This window comes from Ursus americanus, chromosome 15 (assembly GCF_024610735.1).
Source record: "Ursus americanus isolate L20-20 chromosome 15, mUrsAme1.1.p, whole genome shotgun sequence".
Taxonomy (NCBI): domain Eukaryota; kingdom Metazoa; phylum Chordata; class Mammalia; order Carnivora; family Ursidae; genus Ursus; species Ursus americanus.
Genome location: NC_142141.1, coordinates 64,693,467 through 64,709,567, shown reverse-complemented (window position 1 = coordinate 64,709,567; position 16,101 = coordinate 64,693,467). Strand labels below are relative to the sequence as shown.

At 49.9% G+C, this 16,101-nt stretch overlaps 1 protein-coding gene across 1 annotated transcript in view; it reads left to right on the top strand.

The window, feature by feature from the left end:
* The window catches only part of AHRR (aryl hydrocarbon receptor repressor), a 74,855-nt gene that overhangs the window by 35,225 nt on the left and 23,529 nt on the right, over positions 1–16,101 (top strand). The window lies entirely within an intron of this gene.

Genomic DNA, 16,101 nt, shown 5'->3' with positions numbered 1-16,101 from the left:
CGGCCTGAGGGCGGTAGGGGCCGAGAGGCGGGGTGAGTGGCCCCTTGGGGAACGAATGGGAGTCACCAGCACAACAGCCTAAGTGGGTGAATTCAGAAGGAGAAGCTGTGAATCAGGGAGTCAGTGGTTCCGTCACAGTTTCACAAAGTCCTTGGTAACGGAGTAAGGGGAATAGCTATGGGAATCGTTCGGAGCAGTGGTGACCGGGCGCAGGACCCTAGACGCCTGTCCTCGGAGACGACTGCAGAACCAGCACAAGGGCGCCTCTGGTCCAAGAGAGACCCCGCGGGGGCACACCGCCCCGCAGCCCCGTGGTGTGAGCCGCCGGCCCCTCCCACGCTGTGCAGGACGGTCGGGATCTGGGGGCCTGGCTGGGGTGGGTGCTGGTGCTGCGCTCCAGCTGCTGACCCGACCTCGGCCCACAGCACGAGGAAGGGCCCAGCGCCTCTGCGGAGCCTGACAGCCTAGCAGGACCCAGAAGTGCCCACGTCGGGGCTGTCCCCACCAGAGTTTGCGGCTCCGTCGTGGGTGTGGGACTTTCTGGCGGCTGTCCCCGCCCGCCCCTAAACTCCAGCACACAAGAGGGTCGCAGACCCTTCAGGCAAGGAGAGGCAGCTCGGGTGAGCAAGGGAAACAAACCAACCAGCTGATGTCGGGCACCTCCTCCCAGCGTCCATGAAATGAAAACAGGTGCCGCAAAAGGGAATATTCAGAGGTTTTGGAGAGACCTCAAGAATTAGAAGCATGAGAGCAAACTTAGGAACCGTGGAAAGACCCAGAGTTGACGCTGAAGGGTCACTTCAGCTTCACCAAGAGGGAAAGGAAGCTAGGTGGAGAATATAGGCCCCGAGAGGCCTGCAGGCTCCATTTCCAGAAAGATCAGGGGCGGAAACTGTCCAGGAGGGTTTCCCAGAACCGAGGGCTGGGTTTCCGGCCTGAAGGTCCCCCTGTGTGGCCAGCACAGTGGATGGAAAGGACCAGGGTGTTCGCCTTTCTGAAATTCCACCCCGTCCCTACACCCCCCTACCCGGTGGCAATGAGAAAATCCCAAATGTTCCCAGAGAGAAGGAGCAGGTTTCAGGCGAAGCACCGAGCCTCAGGAGTCTGGGTCTCACCCGGAAGGCTGGAGGCTGGAAGGCCACGGGGAAGTGCCTGCAGATGAGGGAGGAAGGTGCTGTCTCCCACATGCCTGTCTGGTCCTAGCGTGAGGTGGAGAAGAGCGGTGTGGGGCCTGCAGCCCGAGGCCCCAGCGGCAGGGGAAGAGGGGGCCTCTGGACACCAGAGGTCTGGGTACGTGGGTTGGTACCCACCTGGCTCAGCTGAGGAGACTTGTGGTCATTCAGTTGCCGCTCGTGGATTTACGCGGGGTGGTGACACAGCCGCGTGAGGACGGTGGGTGGGTACACGCGGTTCCAGGCCAGCAGCTGCCCTCTGAAAATGTCTGAAGCCCAGGGGAACCTAAGAGCGACCGTCTGTGAGCCTGCAGGAGCCGTCGTCTTGCAGCGGCTCTGGAGCGGGCCTGGTGGGCCAGTTCCGACAGGCTCTGACACCTCGCTCCCCCGGCTTTCACGCTTCGTCCCAGCAAAGTACGTTTCATCAGAATTACAGCCTCTCCAGCTTCCTGGGCATCTCGCTCCCGGGTGGATCTCTCCCAACCTTTGAGTTTCAGCTCTTGGGTCTCTTCTTGAGCGTGTCTCCTGCAGACACACACGGACGGTCCTTTCCGCGCGCTGCGTCCTGTCGAGGGCGCCCACCTCTTGGTACCGCGTGTAGTCACGCTCCTTTGGGGCTGGTTTCTGCCGTCATATTTTGTGTTTCCCCCTCACAGCACTTTCTTTGGCTTCTTTTTTCCCTTCTCTCCGGTTTTCCAGTTAATAGACTGAGCCTTCTAACGCTAGTTTTTAAAACTGCTTTTGTCCTTATGGGGACTGCCTGTCGAGCAAGCAGCTGGTTTTCTGCAGTTCTCGGGCTCACACGCAGTCTCAGGCCTCTGCTCTCCGATACCGTGTGTCGACTCCGTCTCGAAGTTGAATCCTGCGCGGCCCGGGTTCTTGCCTCTGGTCCTCACGTTGTATGGACGCCCCCCTGGCCACGTCTGCGGCCTGGGTGTGTTTCTCTCCTGAGAGCTTTCCCTGGAGGGTGAGCGCTGGGGGTCGCGGTGTGACGTCTCCCCGGGTCTCATGCCGGAGCGTGTTATGCCTTCACATTTGGATAATTTGGCTGAATATAGGATTTGGGGTTTGAACTTCTTTCCATTCGCGGTCAGGGACTGGGTCCGTTGTGTGCAGCCCCCTGTTGCGGCCGTGGCAGAGTGGCCGGTGGGAGCATATGCAGTGCGCCTGCTCGCCAGGGGCTCTGACCTTCCAGAAGCCTGCTGTGCTGTGTGCTCTTCGTTTCGGCTACGTGCAGCCCTGTTCCTTCCGTCTGCGGTCTTCAGTCCTCAGTCTGTCTTTCTGTCACATACCGCCTCTCCACTCCTGCTTTTGTCTTCTGGGGCTGCTCTTACCCAGATGTCGGCACTCCCTCGTCCACCCTCCCGTTGCTGGGTTTTCTTCCACGTTCTGTCTGGTCTTCCTTCCCCAGCGCCCTTCAGGAGAGCGCTCCTCCTGGCGGCTGCCCTGTGTGCGTGTCCGTCACGCCATATCCTGGACTGTTTTATTTCCTCGGTTACAGTTTCATACCTAGTATTGCCACTTGATTCATTCGTCACATTTCTTGTTCTTATTTCATTTTCCTGATGTCTTGTCTTATCTCCTGAAATGTATTTTTTAAAACTCACACCCCTCTTTCTGTTCTGAGCCCCCCATGCTGCTCCACGTGCTCTGTCCCCGCTCTGATGAGCTGTGTGCTGGGCAGGCAGGGCTCAAGGAGGGGAGGGGGTGCTGGCCCACCTTGGGCGGGAGCCCCAGCCTGGGCTGCCCCCTCCAGCTGGCCCTCTCCCTGTCCCACCAGGGGAGGCGGTCCCTGGGCAGCAACAGAACAGAAGATTTCCTCCTTCCACCATTCTCTGCCCCCAAGCCCCAGCCCCTGCCTCGCCTTCCCTCTCCAGCCCCCGACGGCTTTTCTGGGGTTCCTCTTGTTATCCTCCTGGGCCTGATTTTGGGGAGGAGGAGCCAGAGCTTGTGCTGGCCAGGAAGCCCTGTGTCCATGTTTGATTGAACGAACTGCCGGGAGGGAATGTGGGTGAAGGCCGGTTGTGTTCCGTGTACTGAGCTGCCGGCTGCCACAGGATCCTCGGAGGGGTCCCAGCAGCTCCCGGCACTCCTGGGCCTGGGGATGGTGACTCATGCGGGGCACTGTCCGGGGGGCCTGGAGGGAGCTGCAAGGAGCCGAGAGCCATGCTGGCATGATTTCTGGACAAGTTCCAAGACCCGAAAGTACAGCAAGCACAGAGACCTCTCACCTTCAGGCCATGGCTCTTCTGAAGAAACACCTACAAACCCTAACCCTCCCACTAGACCTCACGAGAGAGCCTGTCTCCTTCTGTGGCCCCTCCACTTGGTACTTGGCTATATTAAGAGACCAGTCCCCAGAAACACAGGCTGGGAAGAGCAGGCACAAAACCCCAGCAAACTCATGACCAAAACTTGGGGTTGGCTGCTACAGAAAGGGGGGCACAGTAGAAATAGACCTGGAGGACAGGGCAGAGCTGTCAGGCATGGGGGCACAGTGTAGGAGTGGGGGGGGGTGTCCCAGCCCACTGAGAGGGGACTGGGACTTGGACAGGGGGACTCTGGTCAGGAGCAAGGGCAGGGGCCACTCCCCACCCCCCACCGTGTGCTCAGGCTGGCCCCCTCAGGTCGACTGGCTTCAGGAGGGGTGATACCGTGACCACCTCTGTCCCGACTTTTGAAAGATGGGAGTGGGGAGACCAGGGCAAGTGCTGGTGTGTTTCTGGGTACCCATGGCAGGTGACAGGCTGTGAACACCGCAATCCTCGAGTGTCCCCCTTATCTTGGTTCCCCTTGTGGCGCAGGCTGTGGCATAGGCCGTGGACCCTGCGACCCTCGAGTGTCCCCCTGTGGCTGCACCTCCTGGTCCCCAGCCTCCTGCTTGCTCTTTGGTTTTTCTGCTCTGAGAAATCTGCCTTTGAGTATCTTCTGTTGAACCTGCTGGACCCAGTCTTCTGAAGCCCCTTTCAGTTTCTTTCAGGTGTTCGACAGAGCCCTCAGGCTAGGAAGGCAAGCCCCCTAGGACAGCCCCTCCACCTCACCCCCAGGCCCCACTGCCGGCCTGACGATATGCATGCGGCCTCCCAGGCTGACCTGAGCGCAGTGCCCACCAGCTCGTGCCACTTCTCAACATTGTCTTGCACTGGCCCAAGAGGTTGTGCCCATCCAGTGACCTCCCTGTGGGGTCAGAAGTGCATGGCTCCTGGCCCCATCTCTGCGGATGGATCAGGTGTCTGGGACCTGAACAGGCTTGGCCTCTTTGTGGCTTTTAGGTCATTAGGGACTCCCTACTGTGAACCCCCCACTGTCTATTAGCCCTCTGACCATCCACCATGAGCCCTGACCTTCCACTCTGAACCCTTGACTGTCTACCATGAACCCCCATCATCTACCACGAGCCCCCAGTCGTCCACCGTGAACCTTCCACCATGCACCATGAACTTCTGACCATTCCCATAAGCCTCTAACCACCCTCTGAGTGGGGCTGAGTGGCACTGAGTGGGGCTCACTGGGTCACTCTCACTGCTTAGTGATCAGTGTGTTCACTCTGGCCCTGCTCTGTTGGGGTCTCCTAGGCTTAGACACCTGTGTCACAGGCCCTGCCCCCACTGAGCTCACAGTCACTGGGAAGGTCCCCAGCAGGTGATTCCAGAACAAGGTGAAGGTCCTGGGCCAGCCCCTGGTAGGGAAGCCCGTGGAAGGAGCACAGCAGTGCTGGGCCACATGTTGTAACTCTTGTTTACTTCGCCATTTTAACGTCTTCATCTGTGAACACTGAGAAATTGCAAACCGGAGTCTCTGTGTGAAGTTTTAATGACTACAAGAAGAGCCAGCATTTGGGAGGACCTTCGGGCCAGCTCTGGTTCATCCTGGGTTCACAGGGGAGCGGCTTAACCTCTGGGAGCCTGAGAACCTGCCTGTCACCTGGGCTCTGGAGGGCCTGGTGGGAACCCCCACCCCTTGACTTGTTCCGTCTTGGAGTGTGCCACCAGCACCCCAGGCTCACACCCCGACTCCTCCTTAGGACGAGGCGGCCAGCACCCTCCCAGGTCTATAGGGTTGGCCATAGTGGCCCTGCTTCCTGACTGTGTTTTTCCACTGGTGAGGGGTTTATCCCCAAGCCACCCCAGCCCCCCAGGGCTACCCCCTCCTTCCTGCTGCTCTGAAGTGGTGGGGGTGGGGGACAAAGCAGGCTCGGACTCTCCTGAGTGTAGAGCTGCCCATGTGTGGAGGAAAGATCCAGAACTTGTCCAGAGGCACGCTCTGACCCAGAAGGTCTGGAGTGACCCGTGGTAGCCAGGCTGAGGCAGGTGGTCCAGGCAGTGCTCAGAGATTTTGGGGGTCAGCAGGGTGCAACCCTGCAACCATCAGGACCCTCTGGCAAGACAGGCCTGCTTCCTCTAAACGGACCCTCAGACTCATCAACAGCATTTACTTATTTTTTTTTCAAGATTGTATTTATTTATTTGACACACAGAGAGAGACAGCCAGCGAGGGAGGGAACACAAGCAGGGGGAGTGGGAGAGGGAGAAGCAGGCTCCCAGTGGAGGAACCCGATGTGGGACTCGATCCCTGAACTCCGGGATCACGCCCTGAGCCGAAGGCAGACGCTCAACGACTGCGCCACCCAGGCGCCCCAACAGCATTTACTTATTGATTGTCCCTAACTGGGCTGGCTTTTCATGAACTAAACTTCATACTAAGATATTTGTACTCAGGAAGTAGATCCGTTTTAAAACATAGGCTTTATTCTCACTTTGAAATCATTTCAACATTTCCGGTATCAAAATCACATGTCCGGCACAAAATATTGCATTCTGGTTGTAATTGTGATTACCATCAGTAGTAGTCATAGCCAATATTGATTCTGTGCTCACTCTATGTGGGGCAGGGCCCATTTAACCCTCACAGGTGGTCACTGCGGTCATTCTCATTTTTCAGATGAGGAGACTGAGGCCCAGAGAGGTTACTTCACTTGCCCAAGGTCACAGAGCTGAAAAGGCAGCACACGGTTGAGTGTCTTTGAAACAGCAGCCTTGCACCAGGGAAGGGGAGTAGATGTTTGACATGGCATCCTGCACCCAGTTCTGGGTTCCTCCCCTGGGCACGGCGAAGCTGGGAGGGCTCCAGAGCAGTTGTTCCTGCTGATGGCCCAGGAACCCACCCACCCTGTCCCGGCACCTCCCCTCCCCTGGTGCCTGCATCAGGAAAGTGGCTTCCGTGGCAGAGAAGGCCCAGGGAGCCCAGGGGCAGTGGATTAAGCAGAGCGGGGCCCCGGCTAGAGCGAGGAGGCCTGAGGGTCCACGCCCGCCTCCATCTCTGTGGTCCTGCCATGGTCAGCCAACTGCATCTTTCAAGAACCGTTTTCAAGTGCCGTTGCGGCTTCGTGGCAGAAATTCAAGGCTGAGTTTACTGTTTGTGGGATCTATAAACAGCCAGTCATTCCGCTCTCTGAGCAGGAACGTGCCTCGCACGCACACAGGCCCCATGGAGAGGCTGCGAGTGATCTGGCTCCAGCAAGGCCCAGCAGCTGCCCGGTGCCCCCTCGCTCGCGTGACTAGTGACTAGCGGGCTTGGCCTTGTGTTGTTGCTCTGTAACCATGGCGACGGCTCTCAGGGGAGTGCGCCGCTCCCCTAGTCCCTTTATTCCAGGGAGGAGCAATAATGAGGGGCCCTTTAGAATTTTTGTTCCTCTGCTGTGACCTTGACAAAATGATCTTTGAAGTACTTGCTGGCTATGTTTTCTGCCACGGGACTGGACGAGCTCAGGATATTCAAAGGGTTTGCCAAAGGAAGTCCTGGGTTTTTCAAACCTTTGCCTTTATCCCCTCAGAGGGGCTGCGGGTGGTGGCAGTGTCTGGCAAGGCCAGCAGAGTGGGAGGCGCTGGCCCCGCAGACCCTCACCTGCTGTGACCCCGCTGCCTTCCTGAGTGGCAGGTGCACGTTTCGTGACTTTCAGCAACTGAACAGAGATGTGATTTTTTTTCCCCCGTAAAAAAAGTTCAGTCTCAAGTTTGGGACCGAATCCTTTTTTCCACTTGGAAAAGTGACCTCATTTTCCATGTACCATGTTTAAAAAAACACAAAACTCTTGTAGGATTAAAAAGAGACCGGGAGAAAACAAACGTTGGCGATGCATATTTGAAAGACGGTCCCACATGTGTAAAAGTATTTGGCATGATGATTCTGGACCAGAATGTCAATCTGATATTGAATCCATATGACTCGGCAAATAGCGTTTTATGGTCTTTTTCCTTTTTTTTTTTTTTTCCAAATTTCTGCCTTGTGAGTTAAAATTAAGGTTGTTTTTGGTTGTGACTAATCTCATAAAATCTTTTTTAAGAAGGCATTTTATATACTCAGCCTCGAACTGTCCTCTGGTCTCTGAACTGTCATTAGGGGGGCATCACCGTGTGCGGCAGCCTCTGCACTGGGAAAAGCCGTTCGGGGAGCTCGCGGAGCAGCGGGTGCCCCTCTTCCTCTCTGGCTGCTCTGCCGGGGGTGGGGGGGCTGAAGACCGTGCACTCCCTGCCTGCGCAGTCAGCATCACCAGCACCGTGTGGCAGTTGGTCTGACGGCCCACCCTTGAGCACGTCACCGGCCTCGCGGCCTGCTGATGACTTAGGTTCACCTTGTGGTGGTGACAGCACAGAGTTGCTCTGATAGTCCATTAGCAGAATTGATGCCCTTCTTCTCACAACCCCACCCACCTCTGTCCAAATCCCAAGGGTGGGGCTGCACCGGCATCTGTGGTTGGGGGCTCCCGTCCTGGGATGCTGCACCGCCATCAATGAAGTGTGAGCCGCGGTGGTGACAGTGCCCTGGTTTGTCCAAGTGTCCCTGTCACTGCATGGGAAGTGGGTGGTACCGGCCTGTTCTCCCTGCCGCCGCCCTGAAGCCCACCATTCCCCATGGGCACCAGTCCCCAGGGCCTCAACACCATCTGCCCTGCTTGAGCGTGGGGCAGGAGGGAGGCCGGGTCACACCCAGGCAGAAAGGAGCTCCAGCACTTCCGAGTTGAAGTGGGGATAGTGGGTGCCAGGTGCCCTCTTTTCTTAGCAAGACTCCCACCCCTGCAGGACGGCAGCGTGTCTAAATGTCATCACATGCTTCCGTACCTCTTTTATCTCAGGCAGGGGAGGCAGGACTTTTGATAAATGATATAAACAACCCCAAACGTTTATAGATGCCCCCCCCCGCCAGATACTATGTGTCTGAGAACAGGCACCGGGGCGAGGGGGGCGGTGTTTAGGGCTATTTACAAACTCTCGTATAGCCCCTAGGATGAGATCCAGGCAAATACTGGACTTTGCATTCACCACTCAAAGGTGTTAGGAGAGTGGGACCAGACGCTTTTCTCTGGAGCTGCCCAGGTGTTAAAATGGCAACTAATGCAGTTTGTTTGACTCCTGGAGACGTTCTGCCAGACACCTATGTTGTATGAGGTCAATTTCCTATTCTGTAGAAGTACCTTGGGATTCAGGGGTGGGGGGTTTGCAAGGAAATGGACCATTTCAATCCGTGGCCACGGCTGGGGGGCTGCATGAGGCTGGGGTTTCTTGCCCAGAAAACTCAGCACAAATTCTGAGTCCTGTCGTGAAGTCATTATTACCCTGGTGTTTGCGCCTCTGCATCAGAAAATTGTCTAAAATTCGGAAACTTTCAAGTCATGGAGGAGCCAAGCCGCTCTAGGATTATCAGAAAGGGTAGTTTTGCATCAGAAATCTTATCCTGACTGCCTCTGAACACCTAGCTTCTCAAGTGCTTTTTGGACTGGTTTTGAATCTTCTTCCCTCTTGAATAAGACCTCTGGCGAGTGTTTATTTTACACTTTTGTGAGTGCTGTGACTTTCCTTCGGTGGCTGACTGTGTGGCTTTGCCTCAGAGCACGCTCTGCATGAAGTTGGAAGGGTTCGTCCTTTGCCCTGAGGGTTTTCCCGGGAACGTTGTGTGGTGTGGTACCCTCTTTGGGAAGAACACACCAGTGCAGGTCAGCAGGTGTGTTTTCCACGCCTCTAGCCCCAACACAGAAAACACATCTGAAACAACAGTTGCACTGTACTTTGAAAGGAAAAAAGCAGAAAATCTAGAACAAAGTTATCTGAAAACAAAGTAGGGAGCAAACAAAAAAGACAAGCCGTCACCCAGAAGACACGTTCACCGTGAACAGGCTCTGTGTGGCTCCGTGAGACAGAGGCCTGACCACAGCCCCACGGAGCCTGGCAGCTCGGGACCTGTGCAGGGCTTATGATGTTGGGAGTCTCTGGCCCCTTTCACGGCCGGCTCCATCCTTCTGCAGTCCAACTAGCTACATTCATGTAGGAGCGTGAGTGGGCAGAGCAGGGAGGCTCCCCAGAACCCAGCTTTTGCCCTGTGGCATCTGGGCGTGGGTACGTGTGACGTTACTCTGGACAAAGTCATGTTGCACTGAGGGCAAGAGCAGAGCTGGGGGGGCGTCTGCGCCACTTGTTTCTACAAGTAAGTTTTAGGAAACCTCTGAGGAGCAGAAAATACCAAGTTCCCCAAGCCATTGCAGAGCACAGAATGGAGGAGAGGGTAGGCGGTTAATTCTGCAAGGTCAGGAACCCTGCACTGAAGCCTGATGAAGGGTGCAAAGGAAGAATCAGCTGGTCTGCTTGTGACAGTAGATGAAGGAACTCCAGTAGAGCAATAGTGAACTGGCTCTGTATGTGTCATAAAACAATGAGCCACGGCGGCCGTGGGAATGAGGTGATGCTCCACAGGAACCCCTCAGCTCAGTAACCTGGAGGGGAACGTCCCTGTGGTCGATTCTCCAGCCCTGACCAGACAGACGAACAGAAAGCAGTAATAAACGGTGGACAGAGCGTCATTTATTGAAAGCCGCCTTTGTCCCAGTGGGTTGGGATGATGCCTGCTTCCTATGCCACGTTTCCATTTGAGCTGGGGCCTGTTTCTGGACTCCCTGCGCCATCCATGACCTACCTGCCCACAGGAGCACGACACCAGCTGCTGTGACTACAGAGGTCGGCAGCCGCCCTCCCTGCTTCTCCTGTGTCTTGTAGCTCTTAGTGCATGGTTACCTCCCCTATTTAGCACCAACTTGCTCGCTCCATAAACAGTGGGGCACAGATGGGGCTGCAGCCTGCTGATGGGTTCACCTGTTCAGAATGGGCATCTGCACGATGCTGAATCACCCCCGGGAACAAAGGGTGTCTTTCCATTTGTTCAAATATAATTTTGTGTCTCAAGATGTTTTAAAGTTTTCTTCCCATGGGTTTTACACATTTCTTGTTATTTATAAAGTACTTGGATCTTCTTTGATACGTTTGTAAATGAGGTCTTCTCTCTCATCACACCCTCTGATTCAGTCATTTTTCTAGTATAAAGTATACAAAGATTATTGAATATATGTATTTAATTTTATATCCTGCCTCCTTACTGAATTCTTTTTTTTTTTTTTTTTTAGTCATTTTATCATTGGCTTTCTGAGGTTTTCTGGAAAAATAGTGAGATCATCTGTAAACAGACACCATTTTACTTTTCCCAGTTCTTACACCCCCTGTGGGTTTCTCTTGTCCTACTGCAACAGCTCCAGTGGTCACTATGGGACGGGAGTCAGCCTACATTTTCTTTAAAAGACCAGAGGGTAAATATTTTCAGCTTACGTCACAACTACTCAGTTCTGCTGTCGTAGTGCAAGAGTGGCCACAAACAATAAGTAATGATTGGGTTGGCTGTGTCCCAGTAAAATTTTATTTACAAAATCAAGGGGCAGGCCGCATTAGGGGCCATAGTTTGCACACGCTGGATGGGAGACCATGGGTATCTTTGCCTTGCTTCCTGATCTTGCTGGAAACACACAGAATATTTTCCCACTAAGTAAGTTGGTGCCTTAGGAATAACACACACACGCACACCATCATGTTAAGAACGTACCTATAATTCCCATTTTCGTAAGAGTTTTTATAAAGAATAAGCGTTGAATATTGTGGAAAGCCCTTTTACCATCTATGGAGATAATTATAAGACTTTACCCCTTAGATCTATAAATGTGGTGTATTATGCTAACGGATTTCCTAATATTGAGTCAACCTTGCATTCCTGGAATAAATCTACTTGTTCATGTGTACCATATTTCCTTAATGTGAAATTGGAGTCTGTTTGCTAATATTTTATTTCTACATTCTCATTAATAATGAAAGGTCTGTAATTTTATTTTTATTGTACTTTCCTTATCAGAGTTAAGTGTCAATGTTATATTTCTAAAAATAATTTAAAAATTTCCCTCATTTTCTATGTTCTGGGACAATTTATGGGGCATTGATGTGATGTGATCTTTAACACTGGGTGGAATTACATTTTAAAGCCATCTGGGCCTAGTACATTTTTGTGGGCTGGCTCCTTGGTAACTTCTGTTTCTTCTACAGAAATCAATTGTTTAAGGTTTCTGTCTCTAATGGGTCCATTCTCGTAAATTATATTTTCCTAGGAAAACATATACTTATTTAGGTTTTCAAATTTTTTTGTATAGAGGTCTTTCTCCTACTTTCATTTAATTTGTTCCCCTCTACCACTACCGGGGAACTGGTTTCTGGTATTTATCCCCTTGATTCGTTTGGCCTACTCTTGGGCTCCATGTAAATAGATGCACAGGCCCCACGATCAGCGGGGTGCTCTTTTTCTCTGTGTGGTTCTTCCCACATTTGGGTTATTCTGCAGTGCCTGCTCTAGGTGGTAGATGCTGAGTTATTTCCAGGACTATTGTGAATAAAGCCACTATGAACATTCTTGTTTGGGTGTTTTTTGTGAACACACCCATTTCACTTGGGTAAGCACTAAGAATGGAATTTCTGGTCATAGGAGAGATGCACGTTCATGTTTATGAGGAATCACAAAATCATTTCCCAGTGTGATTGTCGCATTTTCTGTTCTGACCAGTGCTGCTTCATATTCTCACCAACATTTAGTGTTGTCTGTTTTCTTGACTGTAACCATCCCGGTGTGTATGAAATGCTATCTTAATGTGATTTTCCTTTGCATTTCCCTGATGACTAATGATATTGATGAATTTTCATCTGTAGACAGGCCATTCTTCCATCTCCTTAGTAAAGTATCTGTTCAAGTCTTTTGCCCATTTTTAAAAATTGGGTTGTTCATCTTTTTACTGTTGGTTTATGGAAATTCTTTATTTATTCTGGATAAAGTCCTTTGTCAATATACTGTGAATATTGTTTTCTCGGTCTGTGGCTTGTCTTTTTCATTTTTAAATGGTGTCTTTTAATAAAGCCCAATTTATCAGTTTTCCATGAAGGACTAGTGTTTTTGTGTCCTATCCAAATCTGCCTATTTCCAACTTAGGAAGACATTTTGTTTTCTTCTAGAAACCTTATGATTATGGGGTTTATCTTTAGGCCTAAGCTATGTCTTAAATTAATTTTTGTGGGATTAGATAGGAGTCAGTGTTCATTTTTTCCACATCGACAAGCAGCTGTCCCAGACTCATTAACGCCATGTTGACCTGGTTACCACAGCTTTACGCTAAGTCATGAAGTCTGCATAAGTTCTGAAATTTTGTTCTTCTTTAACATGGTTGCTTTGGTAAATTGGGCCCTTAGCACATACAAACTTTAGAATTAGCTTGACAATTTCTGCTGAGAGAAGAAACCCTCCTGAGATTGGGAATGGGATGGTATCACATCTACAGACTGATTTAGGGAACTGGACTCTACCTGAATGGGGTCTTTCAATCCAAGAACATTGCATATCTCTTGGATTATTTGGGCCCTGCAGATCTTTTATTCGATTTATTCCTAGTCATTTTATGTTTTTTGATCTGCAACTGGAGTTTTCTTTGTGGGAAGGTTTTGATTACAAATTCAACTTGTTTAGGGGTGCCTGGGTGGCTCAATCAGTTAAGCATCTGACGTCGGCTCTGGTCATGATCTCAGGATCCTGGGTTCAAGCCCCGAGTTGGACTCCCCACTCAGCAGGGAGTCTGCTTGTCCCTTTCCCTCTGCCCCTCACCCTCTCATTCCCCCTGCTCATGCTCTCTTCCTCTCTCAAATAAATAAAATCTTTTTAAAAAATAAGTTCAATTTGTTTAATAGATATTGGGCTATTTAGATTTTCTAGTTGTTCCTTTTTTTTTGAGAGAGAGAGAGAGCGAGCAAGTGAGCATGCATGGCGGTGGGGGGCGGGCAGAGGGGGAGAAAGAGAGAGAGAGAATCTCAAGCAGGCTCCATGCCCAGCGTGGAATCCCATACAGGGCTCCATTTCATGACCTGAGATCACGACCTGAGCCATAATCAGGAGTTGGATGCTTAACCGACTGAGCGACCCAGGTGCTCCGTCTAGTTGTTCTTATATCACTTTTGTTAGTGTGTTTCAGGGAATTTGTCCATTTCATTTAAATCACTTAATTTTTTGAATTTCATTCTTAATATTTTCTCACTGCCCTTTTAATGGCTGTAGATCTGTAATGATTTTAAATCTCTGATGTCAGTAATTTGTATTTTTCTTGATCAGATTTGCTAGGGGTTTATCAATTTATTAATCTTTTCAAAAAACTGAATTTGACTTTCTTGATGATGTTTATAATTTGACAGTTTTAAACAATATCATTGATTTTTTCACTCCTGTTTTTACTTTTTCTTCCACTTACATTGGATTTAATTGGCTTCCCCCCCCCCAGTTTCATAAGGAGAAACTGCACACTTTCTTCCTTTCATACTCACTGGGACATAGTACTGTCTTTTCTGCTAATATGTACTTGGAAGTTACCAGCTCCCTGTGTTCTCATCATGACAAGGGCATAGATTTGTGTAGTTTTACACAAATTTGTGTTGTTTTCCATCATTTATCAGTGAGGGTATTTGGGTTTAAGTGGCTGCCGTTTTCCTAGAATGCCTTAGAAATCTTCAATCTCAGTAATTTAAAAGCTCTTAGAAATTGATATTTATAAACCCTAACAGAAAAATTAGCACATGATATGCACGGGCAGTTTACCAAAGAAGAACTACAGGCTAACAATGAATGTATGAGATCTCCTTAATATCAATCTCATTAAAAGTCAAAGAAATGAAAATTATAATAATGGTAAAAAATTTATCACTAAACAAATTGGCAAAAATTTAAAAAGAAAGAAAGAAAAAGTATCCCACATGGTCAATAATTAAGGGAAATGAGTATTGTGATACATTGCTAATAACCACAAACTTATAGAGGTTAATTTAGCCTCTAAATGTCTGTATTTTCTTTATTTTATTTTATTTTATTTATTTTTTTAAAGATTTTATTTATTTATTTGACAGAGAGACAGCCAGCGAGAGAGGGAACACAAGCAGGGGGAGTGGGAGAGGGAGAAGCAGGCTCCAGAGGAGCATGAAGCCTGAGGCAGGACTTGATCCCAGGACTCTGGGATCACGCCCTGGGCCGAAGGCAGACACTTAATGACTGCGCCACCCAGGTGCCCCTAAATGTCTGTATTTTAAAGACACAAACTGAAATATTTATGAACTGCACTGTCCGGGTGCCTCCCTCACCTCCAGTTTCCACGCTGACCAAGTAGAGTCAGAACCTCCCACCCCGTGGAGGTGACGCGGAATCGAACGAGCTGCTTCCCGTAGAGCCCCTGACACTCATGAGGACCTACACGGCATGAATGTCATTTTCTTTATCATAATGATGATGATGGTGAGGAGGAGGAAGAAGATAATAGATGGTTGGATAGATAGATGGATGAAATGCTCATTGATCATGCAATCCAGTGGCTGTGCTCCCCTGGGCACCTTGACTACTGGTGGTTCTGGGAAGCCACTGCAGGATGGGGCCGCAAAGCTTGCTTTTCAAATAAAGACTTGAAGTCAGGCACAACACAGCCGCATGGCCTAATTTTCTACACACAAACACACACACACAAGTTATGGATACAACTGAGATTTAATAATCATAAAAATATTATGAATAACATACACTAACAAATTAAAAATCAAGAGGAAATGGATGCACTGCTAGACAATATTTTAAGAAGCATTATAATTGATATAAGAAAAAAATTAAAAAACCTGGATACACTAACAACCGTTACATAAATTGACGTGGTGCTAACATCTGCCTTTTTTCACTTGCCCTCTCCCCAGAATGCGCCCAAGCTGGCTGCTCTTGGAAGTGAAACCAAACTTTCAAAGAGCAGGTTATCCTTGCCTTAAAAAAGTGTGTTCAGGAAATGGGAAACAGAGAATGGGGTCTGACTCATTTCTGGTGATCCTGACACCAAAATAAGGAGACATGCTCATAGGCTAGCTTTTCCTTAAATACAGATGAATATCTCCTAAGTGAAATGAGTCAATCCCAAGAACGTATTTAAAATTATAAGGCTTACCCCATAATACACAAGAATGATTCATCATCAGAAACCTATCAACAAATTTGCCACAATAGACAAAATAAATTCTATGTGATTATTTCAGTAGATGTAGAAATAGCACTTGATGGGGGCGCCTGGGTGGCTCAGTCGTTAAGCGTCTGCCTTTGGTTCAGAGCGTGATCCCGGCGTTCTGGGATCGAGCCCCACATCAGGCTCCTCTGCTGGGAGCCTGCTTCTTCCTCTCCCACTCCCCCTGCTTGTGTTCCCTCTCTCGCTGGCTGTCTCTATCTCTCTGTCAAATAAACAAATAAAATATTTTTTTTTAAAAAAGAAAAGAAATAGCACTTGATGGAGTTCAACACTTTTTCATGTTAAAAACTCTTAGGAAAACCAGAACATAGGCTGGAAGAAAGTGCGTGAACAGGGGAAGTCCACAGGTTTCCTGTCACGTCTCAGATACTGGTGGAGTCTCATCTCGTCATGAAGAAAGTTTTATTTTGTAAAACACAAGTTTTATAATCACTAGAAAAAGAAGAACACAGTCCTGAGGCTTATAAACCATGACCAAGTTCCCCTGTCATC